Source organism: Hemitrygon akajei, unplaced genomic scaffold (assembly GCF_048418815.1).
Source record: "Hemitrygon akajei unplaced genomic scaffold, sHemAka1.3 Scf000089, whole genome shotgun sequence".
In the NCBI taxonomy this organism is placed as follows: Eukaryota; Metazoa; Chordata; class Chondrichthyes; order Myliobatiformes; family Dasyatidae; genus Hemitrygon; species Hemitrygon akajei.
In genome coordinates, this window is record NW_027331975.1 from 2,949,616 (window position 1) to 2,973,835 (window position 24,220).

General features: G+C 41.6%; 1 protein-coding gene across 11 annotated transcripts in view; it reads left to right on the forward strand.

Moving 5' to 3' along the window:
* LOC140722799 (uncharacterized) overlaps window positions 1–24,220 on the forward strand; it is a 44,630-nt gene that overhangs the window by 3,286 nt on the left and 17,124 nt on the right. For 5 of the 11 annotated variants that reach the window (XR_012097748.1, XM_073037462.1, XM_073037466.1 and 2 more), the window contains exons 2-4: window positions 1,371–1,543; window positions 2,742–2,918; window positions 12,268–12,563. The gene's annotated coding sequence lies outside the window, so the exon portion shown is untranslated. Of the gene's footprint in view, window positions 1–1,370; window positions 1,544–2,741; window positions 2,919–12,267; window positions 12,574–21,551; window positions 21,660–24,220 lie in introns of all 11 variants that reach the window. The other 6 variants (XM_073037464.1, XM_073037467.1, XM_073037465.1 and 3 more) reach the window with 4 other exon arrangements.

Here is a 24,220-nt window from a genome sequence, read left to right on the forward strand (position 1 = left end):
ATAAAAATTACGAAGAGTAAGGGCCCCAGATATTTGTATACTGTAATTGATTTAGTTATTTTTATTATTTTAATTAGGGTTTTTTTGTTCTATATTATGTATTGCATTGAACTGCTGCTGCACAGTTAACAAATTTTCTGACACACGCCATTCATAATAAACCTGATTGTGATTCTGAGTGGACTGATGATACATTTTTCCTGGGGCTTGAAATGTCTGATACATTTCAGGTGAGAGGAGATCTGAGCGGCAGGTTTGCTTCTTTCCACAGAGTGGTGGGAGACCCCACTGGTCACATGATCACATTTGCCCCTCCCATTTAACAACAGATGGGCAGCATCTGCCCATCTGTTTCTGAGGCACTCACTTCGCGCATGCTCTGTGTCTCCGGCTGGGCGGTGTTTTCATTTCCGCTCAGTGCTGAAGTACTTCATCTGTGGGATTGGGAAAGGGTCCTCATCTTCTGGGTGGGGGAGCCAGGGATCTGGATCACTGTCTGCGGGCCGAAGATATCGCATTCCCATCAGTGAGTCTTGAGACCAGTCCCGAGCAGGGAGATCCATTGTTGGCCGTGAGCCCTGAACTGATCACGAATTACTCATTTATTTTCTGATTATCTGGGCTTGTCAAAAATGTGTGGACTTCACTTAACCTGCATTGAACGATTCAAACCAGGAGCCCAGGCTGTCTATTTCTGCAGAGTTGAAATGGAAGTCCCGCCAATAGGTCATGTGAGGCTGTGTGCCGCAGATCTGCCCCGCCCTCCGCTTTGTGACGCAAGATCACATAGTGTGATTTTCGCCACTGTGTTCATTAACTTCCCTGAACTCGCCTCGTTTCCTGAGGCTGCTCACATTTGTCCTTGAGCTTTCTGGCTGTTGTGTCTTCTCCCGGACTGGGGTGGGTGAGAAAGGAGAACGTTCCAGGTTTTGGGGATCTTTGATTTCACTGCCTGCTTTACCGAGGGACTGGGAAGTCTAGGGGGGAGAGTGGTTTCTGTGATGTGCATGTGGCCGAGTGGTTTAGCAATCTGAAGGTCATGAGTTTGAGCCTCAGGTCAGGCAGTGCGTTGTATCCTTGAGCATGGCACTTAACCACACATTGCTCCTGCACGTTTATAGCCCAGATGGATCAAATCACCTAATCCTGTTCCTGTGTCTTATGTATTACCATGACAGAATGATGGCTCCTTCTTATCCCATATTGTTTTGTGATGTGTGAGGGGCAATAAAAGATTGTTCACTGAGATTATTATATTTGGCTTCAACGTTTAAATTTCAGTGAGTTTTGTTCTTAGTAACATTAAGCAGAAATGTTTGGTTCTCCTTTTCATTGTTAATGTGCTTCATTATCTCTCTGGTTAATGTTAGACCTGCAGTGAGAGGTTTATTGGAAGAAAAACCCCAACTGCAAGCAAACCATGGCTAAAGATGTGGGAATAGCAACAAGTGAACTGGCCCAAGGACTGAGAGCATCAACTGGAGAGAACACCTCTGAATCAGCTGACTTGGAGTTCCCAGTGAGTCAGTGAGGAGGAAGTTTGGTGAGTCTCATTTACTCAAACACTGGTCCTTTATACATTACATACCTGTACAATAGAAGGTGGGAAATAGTTGGTGAGACTGAATGTGCCCAGAAGAACCATTTATGCCTCTGTCAGACACAGTTGCAATCACTGCAGGTCTGGTAATGTGCTTCCAGCAGCCCAGCCCTTTAAAATCACTTGCATTTTGTGGAAGTCGGATCTGGATAAAATGGTGGAAATCGGGCAGAATCTCAAGTTGCTGGAGATCTGCATTAAAAACTGAAAATGAAGTCATCGTGACAAAGTGTTTTTAACCTGAATTGTAAATATTGTTCCTCTCCCCACAGGTGTTCCTTACATGCTGAGCAGTTTGGTAATTCCAATTTCTTTTTATTACATTCACTCTGGATTGGTTTATTTTTCCTGAAATGTACCGGTTTTAATATGGACATGGAAATGGCTCACTCTGTGAAAGTAGAACAGTAAAGTAACCACAACTTTCCCCTGCAAATTACCCTGGTACCAATTAGTTTGTTATTCCTAGAAATGTGTTCAGTACAGTTGCTGCGAACAAGGTTTACAAAAATAATCTCAGGAATGTTCGGCGTTATGTATGAGGAGCATTTGATGGCTCTGGACCTGTGCTCAATGGAGTTTAGAGGGACGGTGGGGGTGGTGGAGGGATGTATGGTTAAGTAAACCTACCAACTGCTGAAAAGCCTGGATACAGTGGACATGGAGAGGATGTTTCCATTAGACTGTGATCTGACAGCACAGTCTCGGAATAAAGAATCTTCCCTTTAAAACTGAGAGGAGAAGAATTTTTTGGCCAGAAGATGTCTGATCTGTGGAATTTGTTGCCACAGAGGCTGGTTGAAGCTGCCATTTGGGTATATTTATGACAGCGATTAACATATTCCTGATTGCTGAGTAGCTCAGGGTTACAGGAGGAAGGCAGGAATATGGTGTTGGAATGAAAATCAGCTGTGGTTAAATGGTGGGGCAGACCAGATGGATCGAATCATCTAATTCTGTTCCTGACTGAATGATGGCTCCTCCTTATCCTGTATCATTTTGTGATGTGTGAATGACAATAAAAAAATGTTTACTGAGATCATTATATCAGCCTTCAACGTTTTGTTCTTAGTAACATTAACCAGAAATGTTTGGTTCTCCTTTTTATTGTTATTGTGCTTCATTATCTCTCTGGTTAAAGTTAGACCTGCGGTGAGAGGTTTATTGGAAGAAAAAGCCCAACTAGAAGCAAACCACGGCTGAAGACGAGGGAACAGCAACAAGTGAAACAGCCTGAGGACTGAAAGCATTAACTGGAGAGAACAGCTCTGCCTCAAGAGACTCGGAGATTCCATTTATTCAGTCAGGAGAAAGTTTGGTGAGTCTCATTTACTCAAACTCTGATCCTTTAGACATTACATACCTGTATACGGGAAGGTGGGATATAGTTGGAGCGAGACTGAATGTGCCCAGAAGAACCATTTATGCCTCTGTCAGACCCAGTTGCAATCACTCCAGGTCTGGTAATGAGCTTCCAGCTTCCAGCCCTTTAAAACCACTCCTATTCTGTGGAAGTCGAATCTGGAGAGAGTCACTCAGAGACCGTATAAGTACAAACGCTTTGTTCCAAGCACCTGAGGCTTACTCAGTTAGTCACTCAGACAGACACAGTCGATGACTGTCCCCACCCAATCCACTAACTGACTAACAATTCCCCTTACACCACAGATATATCCATCCAGATACTCCCCACGCAACACAGGCTGGAGCCAAAGATATTTACTACATGACAGGCTGGAGCCCCTATAGACAAGTTACAGAACAGTCATAATGGCTTCCAGACACAGAACAGACTGAAGCTGTCCTATCTCTTCGCATGAGTGCACATGGAGATAAGCATCCTGAAACCCTAGCTAGCTACCCTTAAGAAGAAACATGGCTGAGCATGGCTTAGCACATCTGTTGATCATCAGCAGTTTCTTTCAGAAAAACAGGCTGCTATTGTTTAATGAAGTGTTAACCCTTTTACATACTTTATCATTCCATCTTTTAGATCATTACATGATCAACAAAGCAGTAACTTTTAACAGAGAAAGGAACTGAGTACAGCTTTGACTTCTCAGAGGGTAATGACAGTGTACAACAGTAATTATAACAAAGATATGTACAACTATTAGGCCATAATGCAGTATCATGCCCCACATATTACCAAACAGGCCTTCAAGATCACCGTTTCGATCCTTCGGTGAACCCGTGTAAATCCTGCCCTACTTTCTTGATGCTGTCAATCTCCTTTGCAGTGTGCTCGGAGAGGAGTGTAATGTTAGTAGATTCATCAGGGATATAGGTGCAGCATTCTGTGTCAATAACAGCACAGGTTCCCCCTTTCTCAGCTAGGATAAAATCTAAAGCCATACAATTCTGTAGGACTGTTTGTCATATTGCAATAATTTCAGTGGATATTTCTGTTACTTGGGCCTGTGTTTCTGTCAGGGCCCCTGCAGTATTGTGGCCAGCTCCTCAAGTGCTGTATCCAAATTGATCATCTCTCATGAATTCCCGGCTACTCCATAGGAGAGAAAAGTAATCATCCAAAATCAATCAGTCTCAGTTGTTCCTCTCGGCTGCTGGGCACCTGCAAGTATGGCCAGGATGCATGTTTCCCAGTATTGGAAGTTCCGTTTGGTGGGGGCCTGAGACACCTTTCCTCAAAACACTGACAGCCACAGTCATCTATGACTGGACCACAGGTCCTCCTCTCACTTCCCCGGATGTTATTTGAGAAAGCCCAGGCTGAGAGTTCCTCACTCTGGTTGAGCGGGATTACTGAATTGGAACCATAGTTTTACCATGCTGTGGAATTTCAGCACAAACCCAGCAGGCCCCTAGTTCTACCTGTTTGGCATAGGTATGACAGAAAGACAGAAATGTGTTAACATGGGGGCCCCCGGATGCTGGGGTGAGCCCTCTCAAAGACATAAACATGAACACCACTAACAACCAATACATTCCCGTTAGTCCAAGAGAGACCTTCTACACAGTTCCTTCAGTAACATGTTTGGCACCTAATGATGTATCCACCGAGATTGCCCCTTCAGTTTCACAGCCGTGGGGGTGGTCGGTAACACCTGATATGGTCCTCTCCTCCGAGGTCCAAGATTCCCTTAATCCCAGTTCTTCATCAGGAAAAAAAATCCCAGGTTCCATGGTGCGGAGTAGTTCTCTTCCTTGTAAGCCTGTCATACCTGTGAATGTATGCTTGGAAAATTTTGGTTAGTTGGTATATATATTTCCCCATGTCTTCCCCTTGCGTATGAATATCCAATTTTGCTGGTAGACTTTCTGGGAGCAATGGTACACAAGGCCTTAGTCCCCAGGGTGTCTTCATGGGCCATCCATAAATGATTTCAGCTGGTGACAACCCTGTTTTCCCCTGTGGGGTAACCCTCATATGGAACTGGGTGACGGTAGGACCTTCAACCGAGTCCAGTCTCCACTGTTAGTTTGGCCAAATTTACTCTTCAGAGTGCCATTGGCTCTCTCCACTGTGCCAGCGGCCCGTGGGTGGTGTACACAGTGGAATTGTTGCTTGATAGCTAGTTCATTACGTATGCCTTTGTTTACTTTCATCACGAAGTGTGGGTCATTGTCAGAGCTCAGCATCTCTGCCAGGCCGTACCCGGGAAGTATTTCCCGTAATAATACCTTCACAACAGTCATAACAGTATTATTGGTAGTTGGAACAGCTTCAACCCATCTACTAAACACATCTATAATATCTAAGCGGTATCTATAGCAATGTACTCTAGGCAATTCAATAAAATCAACTTGTAGACACAAAAAGGTCCACCTGTCAAGGGAGTCATACCCGATGTGCAGGGTACAGGTTACCAACCATTCGCTCCTTTCCCAGGTGTGTACAATTATGTATATAATCAACCAATATTGGTAAAAACTGTGTAGGAACACAAACCTGTCCCGCTGGGGTGATCCAAAAATCTAGGTCGGGGTCTTTCTGGCACCCCATCTGGGACCACAGTTTTCACTCCTCCTCAGTGGCGTCCCCCTGAGAAGAACAAAACTCGAGGTAGCTGTAGAGCGGTGAGTAAGTTGTTTACAAAGGTGGCATTACTAATGGGGTGGCCAGAGGAAGTCAGGAATCCCCATGTTCCCAGAGAGCCCCGTAGTCATGTACAATTCCAAATGCATAACGGGAGTCTGTGTAAACGTTCCCACTTTAGTCTGTTGCTGGGATACAGGCACGAGTCAGAGCAAACAGCTCAGCCTTCTGGGCAGAGACAGCTGCTTCAAAAGAGGCTTGCTCAATTACTTCACTGTCCATCACTATCGCATAGCCAGGATATCGTTTTCCTGCTGGATCCACAAAGGAGCTTCCTTCCTCATAAAACGTTGCCTCGGGATTGAGGGGATATTGCTAAATGGATGGGAGAGTCTGTCCTTCTTCTGTGGTGATCCAGACAGGGGGACAGTTGGTGCGACAGATTTCTTGGCCTGAAATTACACAGAGATGGGATACAGCATCTTGGGATTGGACACTATTAAAAGGTTGTCTTACCAGATATCCCGTCTTCACCTCAGACTCCTTCCCGTATTAGACTAGACCCGCGGCCAAGTCTTGCCAGTCTCCCTCGGTGCTGGAGGCTTGTTTCGTTAGGGTGTAGGCCAGGAACCCTGGGCTCTTTGGCTTGAACCCAGGGCAAACACTAACAGTGGTATGGGGAACCACCAGTTCTGTCTGTCGCCAAAGGAAATCCGGAAATTCGGCCAGTAATGCAATACCGTCTCTTCCTTTAACCTGTCTAATCACCGTGACTGGGAAATTCTGTCCATCGAGGGGTGCATAATATTGGCTTTCCTCAGTGGCGCACCCCGTAGGGTCAAAGCACAGAGTCACATGAGGGTCGGCTGCTGGCAGAAGGAGTGGAGTCTAAATTAAGTGCCCTCCACTTGGGGTCGGAAACTGGGGAAGCTGTCAGTTGTTCACCTGTCAAGGGTGACAGCATTGTCTGTGCAAAGAATCTCGACTTCCAACAGACAGAGCAAGTCTCTCCCTGCTAGATTACACCCCCCCCCCCCCCCCATCTGGTGGTGACTGTAAATGAAACCTCACACTGGCACCCCTGGAATTCCACCTGCAGTGGCTGGGTACGTGAATACGTACGTTCCGTGCCTTCGAACCCTGACAGAGTGATTATAATGTCTGATAGCTGGAATCCCTTTTCCAATACTAGTTCCTGATCGAGAGTGGTTGTGGTTGCCTCATATCAATCATAAACAGAACTGGATTTCCAGCAACTTGCAATATTACATTGGGCTCTTCCTGAGGGTTGGCACTCATGGTTGGAAGCATCTTCTTGTCAGTTTCCAAACGGGTTGTTGTCCCTACCTGTCCTGTGCTAGGTTTTTTCTCCCATTTCTGTTCCTCAGATATAGCCCGCTCGCGTCCTTCTTCCCGCTGAGCATATTCAGCTTTAATATTAGTTCCCTTCGGGGTTGATCGAGATTCGAAAGTTGGGTCCTAATGATATGTCAAAGCTCGTCACATTTGATTTCGGTCATTGTCAGTCCAGTCCATATTATTTGTTTTAATCATGTTGGCGAACTTAGTTGCTAAGCATTGGAGCAGTAGGGCATTGAACTGGGGGGACAGATTCCCATCATTAAAGTCTTGGTCTCCTGCGAAGGTGCCGTAGCAGGCCACAAATCGCTCTCAATAGTCTGGTCCTGATTTCCCAGCCTTATGTTTGCATTCAGGTACTTTAGTGATGTTTACAGGTTGCTGGAGAGCCCTTTCCAAAGCTTGAATGATTTGGTCCATCTGTTCATTCTCATTATGTTTTTCCACCTGTGACTGCTGATAGGTTTGGTATCTCAATTCTGCCTTCCATTTCCACCCCTCATCAGCTGAGAGAATCATGCAGCAGAGACCAAATAAATCTTGCGGAGTCACATTAAACTTTTGTGTAGTACTGTGGACACACTGAGCAAACTGTGCTGGTTTTTCTTTTCTATCTGGGGCCTGATTCATGATCATTATCATTTCTTGAGGCTTCCAGGGTGCATACACAGGAATCACTGAGGGCTGTCCCTCCTCCTAATCCTAGGGGGAGCGTTTGCTACTGTTGTTCAGGAGGATTGAAACTAATGTGGCAGGGGGATAGGAACGAGTGCAGAGAGACAGAGGGGTGTAAAATGAGAGTAGAAGCAAAAAGTTGTAAGGTGAAAAGTAAAAGTGGCAGGCAGTCAAATCCAGGGCAAAAATTCAAAAGGGCCACTTTTCAACATAATTGTATAAGGGCTAAGAGTGTTGTAAAAACAAGCCTGAAGGCTTTGTGAGTCAATGCAAGGAACATTCGTAATAAGGTGGATGAATTGAATGTGCAGATAGTTATTAATGAACATGATATAGTTGGAATCACAGAGACATGGCTCCAGAATGACCAAGGATGGGAGCTCAACATCCAGGGATATTCAATATTCAGGCGGGAAAGACAGGAAAGAAAAGGAGGTGGGATAGCGTTGCTGGTTAGAGAAGAGATTAACGCAATAGAAAGGAAGGACATTAGCCTGGAGGATGTGGAATCGATATGGGTAAAGCTGCGTAACACTAAGGGGCATAAAACGCTGGTGGGATTTGTGTACAGGCCACCTAACAGTAGTAGTGAAGTTGGAGATGGCATTAAACAGGAAATTAGAAATGCGTGCAAAAAGAAGAGCAGTTGTAATGTGTGACTTCAATCTACATATAGATTGGGTGAACCAAATTGGTAAGGGTGCAGAGGAAGAGGATTTCTTAGAATGTGTGCGGGATGGTTTTCTGAACCAACATGTCGAGGAACCAACTAGAGAACAGGCCATTCTAGACTGGGTATTGAGCAATGAGGAAGGGTTAATTAGCAATCTTGTCATGTGAGGCCCCTTGTGTAAGAGAGACCATAATATGGTGGAATACTTCATTAAGATGGAGAGTGACATAGTTAATTCAGAACCAAATGTTCTGAACTTAAAGAAGGGCAACTTTGAAGATATGAGATGTGAATTAGCTAAGACAGACTGGCAAATGATATTTAAAGGGTTGACAGAGGATAGAAACATAGAAAATAGGTGCAGGAGTAGGCCATTCGGCCCTTCGAGCCTGCACCGCCATTTAGTATGATCATGGCTGATCATCCAACTCAGAACCCTGTACCTGCTTTCTCTCCATACCCCCAATCCCTTTAGCCACAAGGGCCATATCCAAATATAGCCAATGAACTGGCCTCAACTGTTTCCTGTAGCAGAGAATTCCAGAGATTCTCCACTCTCTGTGTGAAGAAGTTTTTCCTCATCTCGGTCCGAAAAGTCTTCCCCTTTAACCTTAAACTGTGACCCCTCGTTCTGGACTTCTCCAACATCGGAAACAATCTTCCTGCATCTAGTCTGTCCAATCCCTTTAGAGTTGTAATCGTTTCAATAAGATCCCCCATCAATCTTCAAAATTCCAGTGAGTATAAGCCTAGTCGATCCAGTCTTTCTTCATATGAAAGTCCTGTCATCCCAGGAATCAATCTGGTGAACCTTCTTTGTACTCCCTCTCTGGCAAGAATGACTTTCCTCAGATTAGGGGACCAAAACTGCACATAATACTCTAGGTGAAGTCTCACCAAGGCCTTGTACAACTGCAGTAGAAACTCCCTGCTCCTGTACTCAAATCCTTTTGCTATGAATGCCAGCATACCTTTCACCTTTTTCACCGCCTGCTGTACCTGCATGCCTCCCTTCAATGACTGGTGTACAATGACACCCAGGTCTCGTTGCACCTCCCCTTTTCCTAATCGGCCACCGTTCAGATAATAATCTGTTTTCCTGTTCTTGCAACCAAAATGGATAACCTCATATTTATCCACATTAAATTGCATCTGCCATGAATTTGCCCACTCACCTAACCTATCCAAGTCACCCTGCATCCTCTTAGCATCCTCCTCATAGCTAACACCGTCGCCCAGCTTCGTGTTATCCGCAAACTTGGAGATGCTGCATTTAATTCCCTTGTCTAAATCATTTTTTTATATAACAAATAAAGCATTTATTAAACACTGAAAAACAAACTCCCAAAAGTAGACAAACCGCTAACGTAACCGGAAATCAGCTGCTGTGCGGCAGCATAAACAGTTCTTAAAGCAATAAAGCTTAAACAGTTCTTAAAACGATGTTGCAAAAACAGTTCTTCAAAGTAGTACTGCAAAAGTTCAAAATGCTTACAGTCCATTAAAGGAGAGACTTTTTAGACAATTTAAATTCTCTTTCACGTCGTGTTGTTGTGGTACCCAGTCGAACTATACTTTTCCCGGAGAATTTACGAAGATGAAAATGAAACGGCTTAAAGGCACTGACCTTTTCTTTACAAAACTGTGCCCAATCCTCTCTGCTATATTTCGCAGGGATTAACATGGGGACAGCCAACGAATTCTTTCTGAATGAGGATCAAACAAGGTCGAACCTGTTTCACCGTCGAAGTCGACTTTTCTTGATCTTTTAGCTCCCGAACTCCGATCTTCACTCTCCACTGATTTTTAAATGGCAGTATTATAAAGAAACTGCTGTCGACGACCTTTTAAACTTTAGGCATTAATTAAAACTCCACCTTTCAACCAAACTTTCAACCAAAAAACGAGATAACAATTCCTTCTCTATTGTCAAATAGTTTCTTTGATGCTTATTAAATTTCTTAGAAAAGTAAGCTACTGGATGATCAACCTCATCACCCTCATTACTTTGCATTAATACTGCTCCTGCAGCCTCATCACTAGCATCTACAGCTAATGAAAAAGGTTTTTCAAAGTCAGGTGCCTTAAGCACAGGTTGTTGACATATCATAGTTTTCAATTTTTCAAATGCTTCTTTTTAAAAAATATTTATTTATTTATTAAATTTTAGGAAATTACAAAGAATAAATGTGATGATAAATAGTGAGAAAAATAATATTAACCCTCCCCCCTCCCCCCTTAAACCTTATCTAAAGAGAGAAAAAAAAGAGAAAGTTTGCCTGGATATCGGAGGATCCCCACATGCTCCATGGAGTTCAAAATAATTTTAATATTTATTTTTACTTTCCCCAATTACTTTATAATTTTATCTTCAAAGGACCTATGTATTTAATCCTATATTTTGTAGGTATGGGAGCCAAATTTTTAAAAAATATATTATCATATTCATTTCTTAGATTGTATGTAATTTTTTCAAGTGGAATACAACTATGTATTTCATTAATTCAACAATCCATAGTTAAATATAAATCAGATTTCCTAGTAACTGTGATAACTTTTTTGGCTACTGCCAATGCAATTTTTATAAATCTTTTCTGATACTTATTCAATTTAAGTTTTGGTATTGTCCCTTCAATGTCTCCTAATAAAAATAATACTGGACTATGTGGGAGTTGTACTCCAGTAATTTGTTCCAATAAAAGTCTTAGATTTATCCAAAATGGTTGAATTTTAAAACAAGACCAAGTAGAATGTAAAAAAATACCAATTTCTTGATTACATCGAAAACATTGGTCAGACATATTTGAATTTAACCTATTTATTTTCTGTGGTGTTATATATAATTGATGTAAAAAATTATATTGTATTAATCTAAGTCGAACATTTATTGTATTTATCATACTATCAGAACATAATCTTGACCAGTTTTTTCCATCAATTTTAACATTCAAATCAAATTCCCATTTTGTCTTGATTTATGAATTCCTGATTTAATTGTCTGTTTTTGAATCAAATTATACATGCAAGATGTAAATTTTTTAATTTTACCTTTTCGAATTAATATTTCTATTTCACTAGATTTTGGCATCAACGTTGTTTGACCCAGCTTTTCTCGTAAATAAGCCTTTAATTGAAAATAACAGAACAGAGTGTTATTTGATATTTTATATCTATTTTTTAATTGATCAAACAACATCAATATACCTCCTTCAAAACAATCACCTATATATTTAATCCCCTTTTGGAACCAATTATGTAAAAGTTTATTATCTATTCTAAAAGGAATAAGCCTATTTTGAATTAAAGTTCTTTTTGCTAATAAAGATTTCTTTATCTCATCGTCCATAGTTACCTTATTCCATAAATCAATCAAGTGTCTTAATATAGGAGATTCTTTTTTTCCCGTATCCATTTAGATTCCCATTTACATATATAATCTTCTGGTATATTTTCTCCTATCTTATCTAATTCTATTCTAATCCATGCCGGTTTTTCTTCATCAAAAAAAGACGCAATAAATCTAAGTTGATTTGCTTTATAATAATTCTTAAAATTTGGAAGTTGTAACCCTCCTAAATCAAATTTACATGTCAATTTTTCCAATGATATTCTTGACATCTTTCCTTTCCAAAGAAATTTCCTTACATATTTATTCAGTTCTTGAAAAAACTTCTGAGGTAATTGTATTGGTAAAGTTTGAAATAAATATTGCAATCTAGGAAATATATTCATTTTTACAGCATTAACTGTACCTATTAATGTTATTGGTAACATCATCCATTTATCAAGATCCTCTTTTTTTTAATAATGGCAAATAATTTTGTTTATATAAATTTTTTACATCATTATCAACTCTAATACCTAAATATTTTATCCCGTTTATTGACCATCGAAATTGAGTTACTAATCAACATTGATTATAATTTCCTTTGGTAAGGGGTAAAATTTCACTCCTTTCAGATTTTCGGAGAAGGACTTCTGAGAATCGGAGCAAGAGTGAGGCGGAAGCCATTTTGAATTTTACCGGTTTTCATCTGAGTTGAGAGAGGCGGGACTGTGCAGGCGTGTGACGTCGGGCAGTGAAGTGCGGGAGATTTAAAAGGAACACAGCCCGATACAGCGGGCAGCGTCGTTGCGGGCAGTGGAGTGAGCCGGGAGTAGAGTGGAGGCCTAAGGGCTTTGGCTCAACGGGCTTCGGCGGAACCGGGCGAGGCGAGGAAGACCGGAGCTGCAGAGCTCTCACAGCTAGTTGCTTGGTAAGTATTGGTAAGTAGTCCTGCTTCCTTTTACACTTATGACTTTAAAATTATTGTTAAATAGTGTGATAGTTAGCTGTATTGGGGCAAAGGGTTCTTGCATAACTAATACTAGTACATTAAATTAACTATATAGCATGGAGCAGGTGATGTGTTACTGCTGCGAGATGTGGGAACCGGTGGACACCATTGAGGGACACGGCGACTACATTTGCAGCAAGTGTTTGTTGCTCGAGGAAATCCAGCTTCATATTGATGAGCTGAAGTCCGAGCTTCAGACACTGCGACACATCAGGGAGGGGGAGAGTTACCTGGACTCTGTGTACCAGGAGATAGCCACACCTAATAGATTAACTAATGTAGATTGCAGTCAAGCACAGGATGGTGTGGCTATGAGTGAGGCAAGTAGGGGAATCCAGGAGGTAGGGCTGGAAGAGATGCAGGCCTTGCTCTTGTCCAACAGATTCGAGGCTTTAACTCCCTGTGAGGGCAGGAGCGGGGACTGTGGGGAGGATGAGCAACCTGCCCATAGCACCATGGAGTGGGGGGCCATTCCAGAGGGGGGAGTCAATAGAAATGTTGTAGTAATAGGGGACAGTATCGTCAGGGGGATAGATAGGGTTCTCTGCAACCGAGAGCGAGAGTCCCGAAGGCTATGTTGCCTGCCTGGTGCCAGGGTTAAGGACATCTCTTCTGGGCTGGAGAGAAACTTGCAGTGGGAGGGGGAGGATCCAGTTGTCTTAATACATGTCGGTACCAATGACATAGATAGGACAAGGAAGAAGGTTCTGTTACAGGAATATGAGCAGCTAGGGGTCAAATTAAAAAACAGAACCTCAGGGGTAATAATCTCTGGATTATTACCTGAGCCACGAGCAAATTTGGCTAGGTTAAATAAAATTAGGGAGTTAAATGCGTGGCTCAAAGACTGGTGTGGGAGAAGTGGGGTTTGCTTCTTGAGACACTGGCACCAGTACTGGGACAGGAGAGAACTGTTCCGGAGGGACGGGCTTCACCTGAACCGGGCTGGGATTAGTGTCCTGGTGAATCATATAACTAGGGCTGCAGAGAGGTCTTTAAACTAACTAGTGGGGGGGGGGGGAGGATTCTAGAGAGCAAATAATTAAAAAGACAATGGAGAAGGTAATGGATGTAGGTAAAAGTGGAGGAATAAAAAGACAGAGTGTGTCAGGAGGGGAAAGAATGTACGGAGATAAGCGTAAAGTTGTACAAAAGGAAAAGGTAGGAAATAAGTGTCAAACATATTTGAAAGTCCTTTATTTGAATGCACGTAGTATTAGGAATAAAATTGATGAGTTGACGGTACAAATAATTACGTATGGTTATGATATTGTGGCAATTACGGAAACATGGCTGCAGGGTGACCAGGACTGGGAATTAAACATACAAAGGTATTCGACAATTAGGAGAGACAGGCAAGAAGGAAAAGGAGGTGGGGTGGCTATGTTAATAAAGCAAGAAATCACTGCAATAAAACGAAATGATATTGGCTCAAAGGATCAGGATAACGAAACAATTTGGGTAGAAATAAGAAATAGTAAAGGGAAAAGAGCAGTGGTGGGAGTAGTCTATAGGCCTCCAAACAGCTGTAACTCAGTTGGTCGGAGCATAAATCAGGAAATAGTTGGGGCTTGTAATAAGGGAACAGCTATAATTATGGGGGATTTTATCTTTCATATTGACTGGACTAATCAAGTCGGACACGTCAGCCTTAAAGAAGAGTTTATTGAGTGTATTCGGGATGGGTTCCTTGAACAATACATTACTGAGCCGACAAGGGGGCAAGCAGTCTTAGATCTGGTCCTGTGTAATGAGACAGGACTAATAAAAAAACGTCCTAGTAAAGGATCCTCTTGGAATGAGTGACCATAGCATGGTCGAATTCCATATTCAATTAGAGGATGAGAGGGTTGGATCTCAAACAAGCGTACTGAGCTTAAATAAAGGAGACAATGATGGTATGAGAGCGGAATTGCTTAAGATGGATTGGGAAAATAGATTAAAGGGTAGATCGGTACTTGATCAGTGGTGTATATTTAAGGAGTTATTTTACAACTATCAAGAAAAATATATTCCACTGAAGAAAAAAGTGTGTAAAAGAAAAAATAGTTATCCATGGCTAAGTAAAGAAATAAAGCAAAGTATACGACTAAAAAGAAAGTTATATAAGGTAGCTAAATCTAGTGGGAAGATTGAAGATCGAGAAGCTTTTAAAGATCAGCAGCAAATAACAAAAAGATTGATTAAGAAGGGGAAGATAGATTATGAAAGTAAATTGGCGATAAACATAAAAGCAGATAGTAAGAGTTTTTATAGTTACATAAAAAGAAAAATGCTGGCTAAAGTAAATGTTGGTCCCCTAGAAGATGAGACCAGGAAATTAATGGTAGGGGACATGGAGATGGCGGAAACGCTGAACAAATATTTTGTATCAGTTTTTACAGTAGAGGACACTCAAATTATCCCAACACTCGATAAACAGGGGGCTCGAGGGGGAGAGAAGCTAACTACGATTCAAATCACCAAGGAAATGGTACTTGATAAATTAATGGGACTGAAGGTGGATAAATCCCCTGGACCAGATGGCTTGCATCCTAGGGTCTTAAGGGAAGTGGCGGTCGGGATTGTGGATGCATTAGTGATAATTTTTCAAAACTTGCTGGACTCGGCAGTGGCCCGGCAGATTGGAAAAATGCTAATGTAACTCCTTTGTTTAAAAAGGGCAATAGTCAGAAGGCGGGGAATTATAGGCCAGTTAGCCTAACATCTGTGGTTGGCAAAATGTTGGAATCGATAATTAAGGAAACAGTAACAAGGCATTTGGATAAACATAGCTTAATAGGACAAAGTCAGCATGGCTTTACAAAAGAGAAGTCATGTTTGACAAATTTGTTGGAGTTCTTTGACAACATAACATATAGGGTAGATAAAGGAGAACCAGTGGATGTGGTGTATTTGGACTTCCAAAAGGCATTTGACAAGGTGCCACACCAAAGATTATTACTTAAAGTAAAAAATCATGGGATTGGGGATAATACTCTGGCATGGGTGGAGGATTGACTTTCTAACAGAAAACAGAGAGTTGGGATAAATGGTTTATTCTCAGACTGGCAGTTGGTGACTAGTGGTGTTCCGCAGGGGTCGGTGTTGGGACCCCAACTCTTTACAATCTATATTAATGATTTGGAGAAAGGGACTAAGTGCAACGTATCGAAGTTTGCTGATGACACAAAGATGGGAGGGAGTGTAATGAGTGCAGAGGACATTGAAACCCTGCAGGGGGACATAGATAGGCTGAGTGATTGGGCAGACATTTGGCAGATGAAATATAATACTGACAAGTGTGAGGTCTTGCACTTTGGCAGGAAAAATAATAGAGCAAGTTATTATCTAAATGGAGAGAAACTGGAAAGTGCTTCTGTGCAAAGGGATCTGGGGGTCCTGGTGCAGGAAACACAAAAAGTTAGTATGCAAGTGCAGCAGGTGGTCAAGAAGGCCAATGGAATGCTGGCTTTTATTGCTAGGGGGATGGAGTATAAGAACAGGGAGGTCTTACTGCAGTTGTACCGGGTATTGGTGAGACGACACCTGGAGTACTGCGTGCAGTTCTGGTGTCCATATTTAAGAAAGGACATACTGGCTCTCGAGGCAGTGCAGAGAAGGTTCACTAGGTTAATTCCGGGGATGGGTGGGTTGATGTATGATGAGAGGTTAAGTAGATTGGGTCTCTACTCATTGGAGTTCCGAAGAATGAGAGGCGATCTTATTGAAACATATAAGATTGTGAAGGGGCTTGATCGGTGGATGCGGGGAGAATGTTCCCAATGATGGGTGAAACTAGGACTAGGGGGCATAATCTTAAAATAAGGGGATGCCGTTCCAGGACTGAGATGCGGAGAAATTTCTTCACTCAGAGGGTAGTGGGGCTGTGGAATTTACTGCCCCAGAGAGCTGTGGAAGCTACTACACTCAATAAATTCAAAACGGAGATAGACATTTTCCTGGATAAAAATGGCATTAGGGGATATGGTGAGCGAGCAGGTAAGTGGACATGAGGCTAGGTTTAGATCAGCCATGTGATCTCTTGGACCAGTTTTCGATAGCCTGGATGGGTCGGAGAGGAATTTTCCAGATTTTTTCTCCTCAATTGGCAACTTGTTTTTTTTTTCCCCGGGTGATCACATGGGTTTGGGCGGGATGAATAATAAAATAAAATGGGCGGCATGGTGCCCTGTTGATTGGCACTGTTGCCTTGTGGAATTCGGTGAAAACTAGAGTTAAGATTGGATCAGCCATGATCTTGTTGAATGGCGGAGCAGGCTTGAGGGGCCGATTGGCCTACTCCTGCTCCTATCTCTTATGTTCTTATGTACTTTATACCCTGATACTTTCCCATATTCTTCCAATTTAAAAGATAATCTTTGCAAAGATTGCAATGGGTTTGTTAAATAAATCAAAACATTATCAGCAAATAAATTAATCTTATATTCTTCTTGATTAACTCTAAAGCCCCCAATGTCTGAATCTGTTCTAATTCATTCAGCTAATGGTTCTATTGCCAATACAAATAAAGCAGGTGATAATGGGCAGCCTCGTCTAGTTGACCTCGTTAAGCAAAATGGTGTTGAAATCTGACCATTTGTAGCTACTTTAGCTTGAGGATTAGTATTTAAGGTTTTAATCCATTGTATAAAAGATTTTTCTAACTCATATTTTTCCAATACCTTAAATAAAAAATCCCATTCCAATCTATCAAATGCTTTTTCTGCACCCAAAGCAACTGCCACACTCATTTCCTCTCTTTTTTGTGCCAAATTAATTATACTAAGTAACCAGGTTATATTATCCATTGATTGTCTGTTTTTTAATAAAACCTGTTTGATCCATATGTATTAATTTTGGTAAATATTTAGATATTCTATTAGATAAAATTTTTGCGATTATTTTATAATCTGTATTCAACAAAGAAATAGGCCTATATAATGTTGGTTTTAAAGGATCCCTATCTTTTTTTGGGAATACAGTTATGATCACTGTTAAAAAAGATTGTGGGAGTTTATGCATTCTTTCCACTTGGTATATTAATTCCATAAAAGGAGGAATTAATAAATCTTTAAATTTTTTATAAAATTCAGGAGGAAAACCATCTTCTCCTGGAGATTTATTACTCTGAAGTGATCCTAAAGCTTCTTCAACCTCTTTTAATATAAAGGGCCTATCTAATCATTTCTGTTCTTCCAAATTTAATTTTGGAAGGGTTATTTGTGATAAAAATTTATCTATCTCAGCAATCTTATTTTGTGATTCTGATTGATACAGTTCAGTATAAATTTTTTTAAAGTTTCATTAATTTCTAAAGGTTTATAAGTAATCTTATTTACACTTGTTCTAATTGCATTTATTGTTTTAGAAGCCTGTTCTGTTTTCAACTGCCAAGCAAGAATTTTATGTGATCTTTCACCTAATTTGTAATATTTCTGTTTAGTTCTCATAATTACTTTTTCTGTACTATATGTCTGGAGTGTATTATATTGTAGTTTTTTATTAACAAGTTGTCTTCGTTTTTCTTCTGTCATATATCTCCTCATCTAATCATTAATATATATTGTAAACAACTGATGTGCCAGCACTGAGCCTTGCGGTACCCTACTAGTCACTGCCTGCCATTCAGAAAAGGTCCCTTTTACTCCCACTCTTTGCTTCCTGTCTGCCAACCAATTCTCTATCCACATCAATACCATACCCCCAATACCATGTGCTTTAAGTTTACACACTAATCTCCTGTGTGGGACCTTGTCAATAGCCTTTTGAAAATCTAAATATACCACATCTACTGGCTCTCCCCTATCCACTCTACTAGTTACATCTTCAAAAAATTCTATAAGATTTGTTACGTATTCAGGCAACAATAAATATATATGAGTTAGGCAAGGGTTTTTATAACAAATAACACGTTTATTAAACACTGAAAACAAACCCCCCAAAAGTAAACAAACATTAGCTTAACCGGAATTCAGCTGCTGTGCGGCAGATTCACAGTTCTTAATAGCATTGCAGTTCAAACAGTTCTTAAAGCGGTATTGAAAAAAAACAGTTCTTTAAAGCGGTATGCCGAAAGTTCAAAAGCTCACAGTCCATTTAAAAGGAGAGACTTTTTAAGGCGATTTAAATTCTCTTCCACGTCGTTGTCCTTCTATCCCCAGCATCGAACTTTCCCACGAAGAATTTTATGAAATATAACGGCTTAAAGGCACTGACCTTCCTTCCACACTATTCTCAATCTCCCACTATCCCAGCGGAGATTAACACGAGAACAGTCAACGAAATCCTTCCAAATGAGGATCACACAAGGTCGAACTTTCCACCGTCGAAAATCGATTCTCCTCGATCTTTATCTTCCAGATTCTTATCTTCACTCTCCACCAGCAAAGAAACCGCTGGCAATGACCTTTTAAACTTTAGGCATTAGATAAAACTTCATTTTTCAACTAAACTGCGTCATCATATTAAATCACGCAGTGACATGAAGTCATCTTGGCAAATCTAGCCACGAACTGCCCCACCTGACAGGGTGGGTCTTCCTTTTATACCCTGTAAAAAAAAAACCTGTCACATGACCTCTACTGGCGGGAAAATGACATCACTCCACCATCACAAGACCATTACCTCAAGTCCAGTATAACTTCAACACCAGTCACATGACAAGGGTACCACTGTCATGTGTCACGGGTACATAACAGATTCGTCAGACAAGACTTTCCTTTCACAAATCCATGCTGACTTTGTCCGATGATTTCACCTCTTTCCAAATGTGCTGTTATCACATCTTTGATAACCGACTCCAGCATTTTCCCCACCACTGACATCAGACTAACCGGACTATAATTCCCCAGTTTCTCTCTCCCTCCTTTTTTAAAAAGTGGGGTTACATTAGCCACCCTCCAATCCTCAGGAACCAATTCAGAATCTAAGGAGTTTTGAAAAAATATCACTAATGCATCCACTATTTCTTGGGCTACTCTGGGATGCAGACTATCTGGCCCTGTGGATTTATCTGCCTTTAATCCCTTCAATTTACCTATACCTCAGTTCCTCCATCTCACGAGACCCTCGGTCCCTTACTATTTCCGGAGGATTATTTATGTCCTCCTTAGTGAAGACAGAACCAAAGCAGTTATTCAATTGGTCTGCCATGTCTTTGTTCCCTATGATCAATTCACCTGTTTCTGACTGTAAAGGTCCTTACATTTGTCTTGACAAATCTTTTTCTATTCACATATCTGTAAAAGCTTTTACAGTCAGTTTTTAATGTTCCCTGCCAGCTTTCTCTCATAATCTTTTTTCCCTTTCCTAATTAAGCCCTTTGTCCTCCTCTGCTGGTCTCTGAATTTCTCCCAGTCCTCAGGTGTGCCGCTTTTTTTTTTTGCTAATTTATATGTTTCTTCTTTGGACTTGATACTATCCCTAATTTCCCTTGTCAGCCACGGGTGCACTACCTTCCCTGGTTTATTCTTTTCCAAACTGGGATGAACAATTGTTGTAGTTCATCCATGTGATCTTTAAGTGCTTGCCATTGCATATCCACCGTCAACCCTTTAAGTATCATTTGCCAGTCTATCTTAGCTAATTCACATCTTATACCTTCAAAGTTACCCTTCTTTAAGTTCAGAACCTTTGTTTCTGAATTAACTATGTCACTCTCCATCTTAATGAAGAATTCCACCATATTATGGTCACTCTTACCCAAGGGGCCTCGCACGACAAGATTGCTGACTAACCCTTCCCCATTGCTCAATACCCAATGTAGAATGGCCTGCTCTCTGGTTGGTCCCTCAGCATTCCTATGCAATGGCAAGCATTTAAAGATTGCATGGATGAACTACAACAAGTGTTCACCCCAGTTTGGCAAAAGAATAAACCAGGGAAGGTAGTGCACCCGTGTCTGACAAAGGAAATTAGGGATAGTATCAAGTCCAAAGACCTGAGGACTGGAGGAAATTCAGTGTCTAGCAGAGGAGGACAATGGGATTAATTAGGAAAGGGAAAAAAGATTATGAGAGAAAGCTGGCAGGGAACATAAAAACTGACTGTAAAAGCTTTTATAGATAAGTGAAAAGAAAAAAATTGGTTGACAAATATAGGTCACTTACAGTTAGAAACAGGTGAATTGATCATAGGGAACAAGGACATGGCAGACCAATTGAATAACGACTTTAGTTCTGTCTTCACTAAGGAGGACATAAATAATCTTCTGGAAATAGTAGAGGACCGAGGGTCTAGTGAGATGGAGGAACTGAGGGTAATACATGTTAGTAGGGAAGTGGTGTTAGGTAAATTGAAGGGATGAAAGGCAGATAAATCCCCAGGGCCAGATGGTCTGCATCCCAGAGTAGCCCAAGAAATAGTGGATGCATTAGTGATAATTTTTCAAAACTCCTTAGATTCTGGATTAGTTCCTGAGGATTGGAGGGTGGCTAATGTAACCTCACTTTTTTAAAAAAGGAGGGAGTGTGAAACCGGGGAATTATAGACTGGTTAGCCTGACATCGGTGGTGGGGAAAATGCTAGAGTTGGTTGTGAAAGATGTGATAACAGCACATTTGGAAAGAGGTGAAATAATCGGACAACATCAGCATGGATTTGTGAAAGGAAAATTATGTCTGGCGAATCTTACAGAATTTTTTGAGGATGTAACTAGTAGAATGGATAGGGGAGAACAAGTGGATGTGGTATATTTGGATTTTCAAAAGGCTTTTGACAAGGTCCCACACAGGAGATTAGTGTGTAAACTTAAAGCACACGGTATTGGCGGTATGGTATTGATGTGGATAGAGAATTGGTTGGCAAACAGGAAGCAAAGAGTGGGAGTAAACAGGACCTTTTCAGATTGGCAGGCAGTCACCAATGGGGTACCGCAAGGCTCAGTGCTGGGAACCCAATTGTTTACAATATATATTAATGATTTAGACGAGGGAATTAAATGCAGCGTCTTCAAGTTTGTGGATGACACGAAGCTGGGCGGCAGTGTTAGCTGTGAGGATGCTAAGAGGATGCAGGGTGACTTGGATATGTTAGGTGAGTAGGCAAATTCATGGCAGATGCAATTATCTGGGAGTACAGTTAGACGAGAAGCTAGACTGGACTGCCAACACAGATGCCTTGTGCAGGAAGGCACAGAGTCGACTGTACTTCCTTAGAAGGTTGGCGTCATTCAATGTCTCTAGTGAGATGCTGAAGATGTTCTATAGGTCAGTTGTGGAGAGCGCCCTCTTCTTTGTGGTGGCGTGTTGGGGAGGAAGCATTAAGAAGAGGGACGCCTCACGTCTTAATAAGCTGGTAAGGAAGGCGGGCTCTGTCGTGGGCAAAGTACTGGAGAATATAACATCGGTAGCTGAGCGAAGGGCGCTGAGTAGGCTACGGTCAATTATGGAAAACCCTGAACATCCTCTACCTAGCACCATCCAGAGACAGAGAAGCAGTTTCAGCGACAGGTTGCTATCGATGCAATGCTCCTCAGACAGGATGAAGAGGTCAATACTCCCCAATGCCATTAGGCTTTACAATTCAACCGCCAGGAGTAAGATATGTTAAAGTGCCGGGGTTGATTGTATTTAATGTATTTAAGTAAACTACTTAAGAACTTTTTAAAAGCTTTTATTAATGCTTTTTGAGAAAGTGATTTAGATGCATATCATATTTTTACTGAGTTAAGTATTGTATGTAATTAGTTTTGCTACAACAAGTGTATGGGACATTGGAAAAAATGTTGAATTTCCCCATGGGGATGAATAAAGTATCTATCTATCTATCTATCTATCTATCTATCTATCTAATGTGGATAAATGTAAGGTTATTCACTTTGGTTGCAAGAACAGGAAAACAGATTATTATCTGAATGGCCGATTAGGAAAAGGGGAGGTGCAACGAGACCTGGGTGTCATTGTACACCAGTCATTGAAAGTGGGCATGCAGGTACAGCAGGCAGTGAAAAAAGCAAATGGTATGTTGGCATTCGTAGCAAGAGGATTTGAGTACAGGAGCAGGGAGGTTCTACTGCTGTTGTACAAGGCCCTGGTGAGGCCACAGCTGGCATACTGTTTGCAGTTTTGGTTCCCTAATCTGAGGAAAGACATTCTTGCCATAGAGGGAGTACAAAGAAGGTTCACCAGATTGATTCCTGGGATGGCAGGACTTTCATACGAAGAAAGACTGGATCGACTAGGCTTATACTCGCTGGAATTTAGAAGATTGAGGGGGGATCTTATTGAAACGTATAAAATTCTAAAGGGATTGGACAGGCTAGATGCAGGAAGATTGTTTCCGATGTTGGGGGAGTCCAGAACGAGGGGTCACAGTTTAAGGATAAAGGCGAAGCCTTTTAGGACCAAGATGAGGAAAAACTTCTTCACACACAGAGTGGTGAACCTGTGGAATTCTCTGCCACAGGAAACAGTTGAGGCCGGTTCATTGGCTATATTTAAGAGGGAGTTAGATATGGCCCTCGTGGCTAAAGTGATCAGAGGTATGGAGAGAAAGCAGGTACAGGGTTCTGAGTTGGATGATCAGGCATGATCATACTGAATGGCGGTGCAGGCTTGAAGGGCCTAATGGCCTAGTCCTGCACCTATTTTCAATGTTTCTATGTGTGGAAAATTAAAATCTCCTACAATCACAACCTTGTGCTTTCTACAAATATCTGCTATCTCCTTACAAATTTGCTCCTCCAATTCTCGTTCCCAATTAGGTGGTTTATAATACACCCCTATAAGTGTTACTATACCTTTCCCATTCCTCAATTCCACCCAAATAGGCTCCCTAAATGAGCCCTGTAACCTATCCTGTCAAAGCACCGCTGTAATATTTTCTCGGACAAGCATTGCAATACCTCCCCTTCTTGCCCTTTTGATTCTATCACACCAGAAGCAATGAAATCCAGGAATATTTAGTTGCCAATCACACGCCTCCTGCAACCATGTTTCACTAATAGATACAACATCATATTTCCAGTTATCAATCCATACTCTAAGCTCATCCACCTTTCTTACAATGCTCCTAGCATTAAAATAGATGCATTCAAGAAACTTTCCACCTCTTCCTCTCTGTTTATCCCTAACGGTGCAAACAACTTTATTATCTCTTTTTTTCCCCTTCTCCCCTACATCTTCGGTCTGAGCGCTCCTACATCAGGGAGGAAGTTCAAATCATCTCTGTGTTAAAAGTTTAGCCATCACGGTGACTGATGGCAGCTGCAGGTTCATGAGGGACTGTTACTGTCAGATTCTGCAGTTCTTGCGGCTGCTCATCACACCCAGGACTGAACCCTGGTCAGTGAGCCTTGGAGGAGTCCGTTCTGCTGATGTTAGCCTTAAACTAGACTGGTGTTTAATATTGTGGATCTGTGAAAGATAAATCAGTTCTGTATCAAATCCCGTGTCTCAGGTACTTACTGTCTCTACCACACTCACAATGTACACTAGAAAGGCCACTCAGCCCATCTGATTCCTGCCCATGTTTCTGTTCCATATCCGTATATCAAAATCTCTCCCTGCCATTCCCCTCTCACTCTCCCTGAGATGACAGGTTGCAACTAGTCACCACTCCGTGGGATAGGAGATTTCCCGTGAATTTCAAGGAAA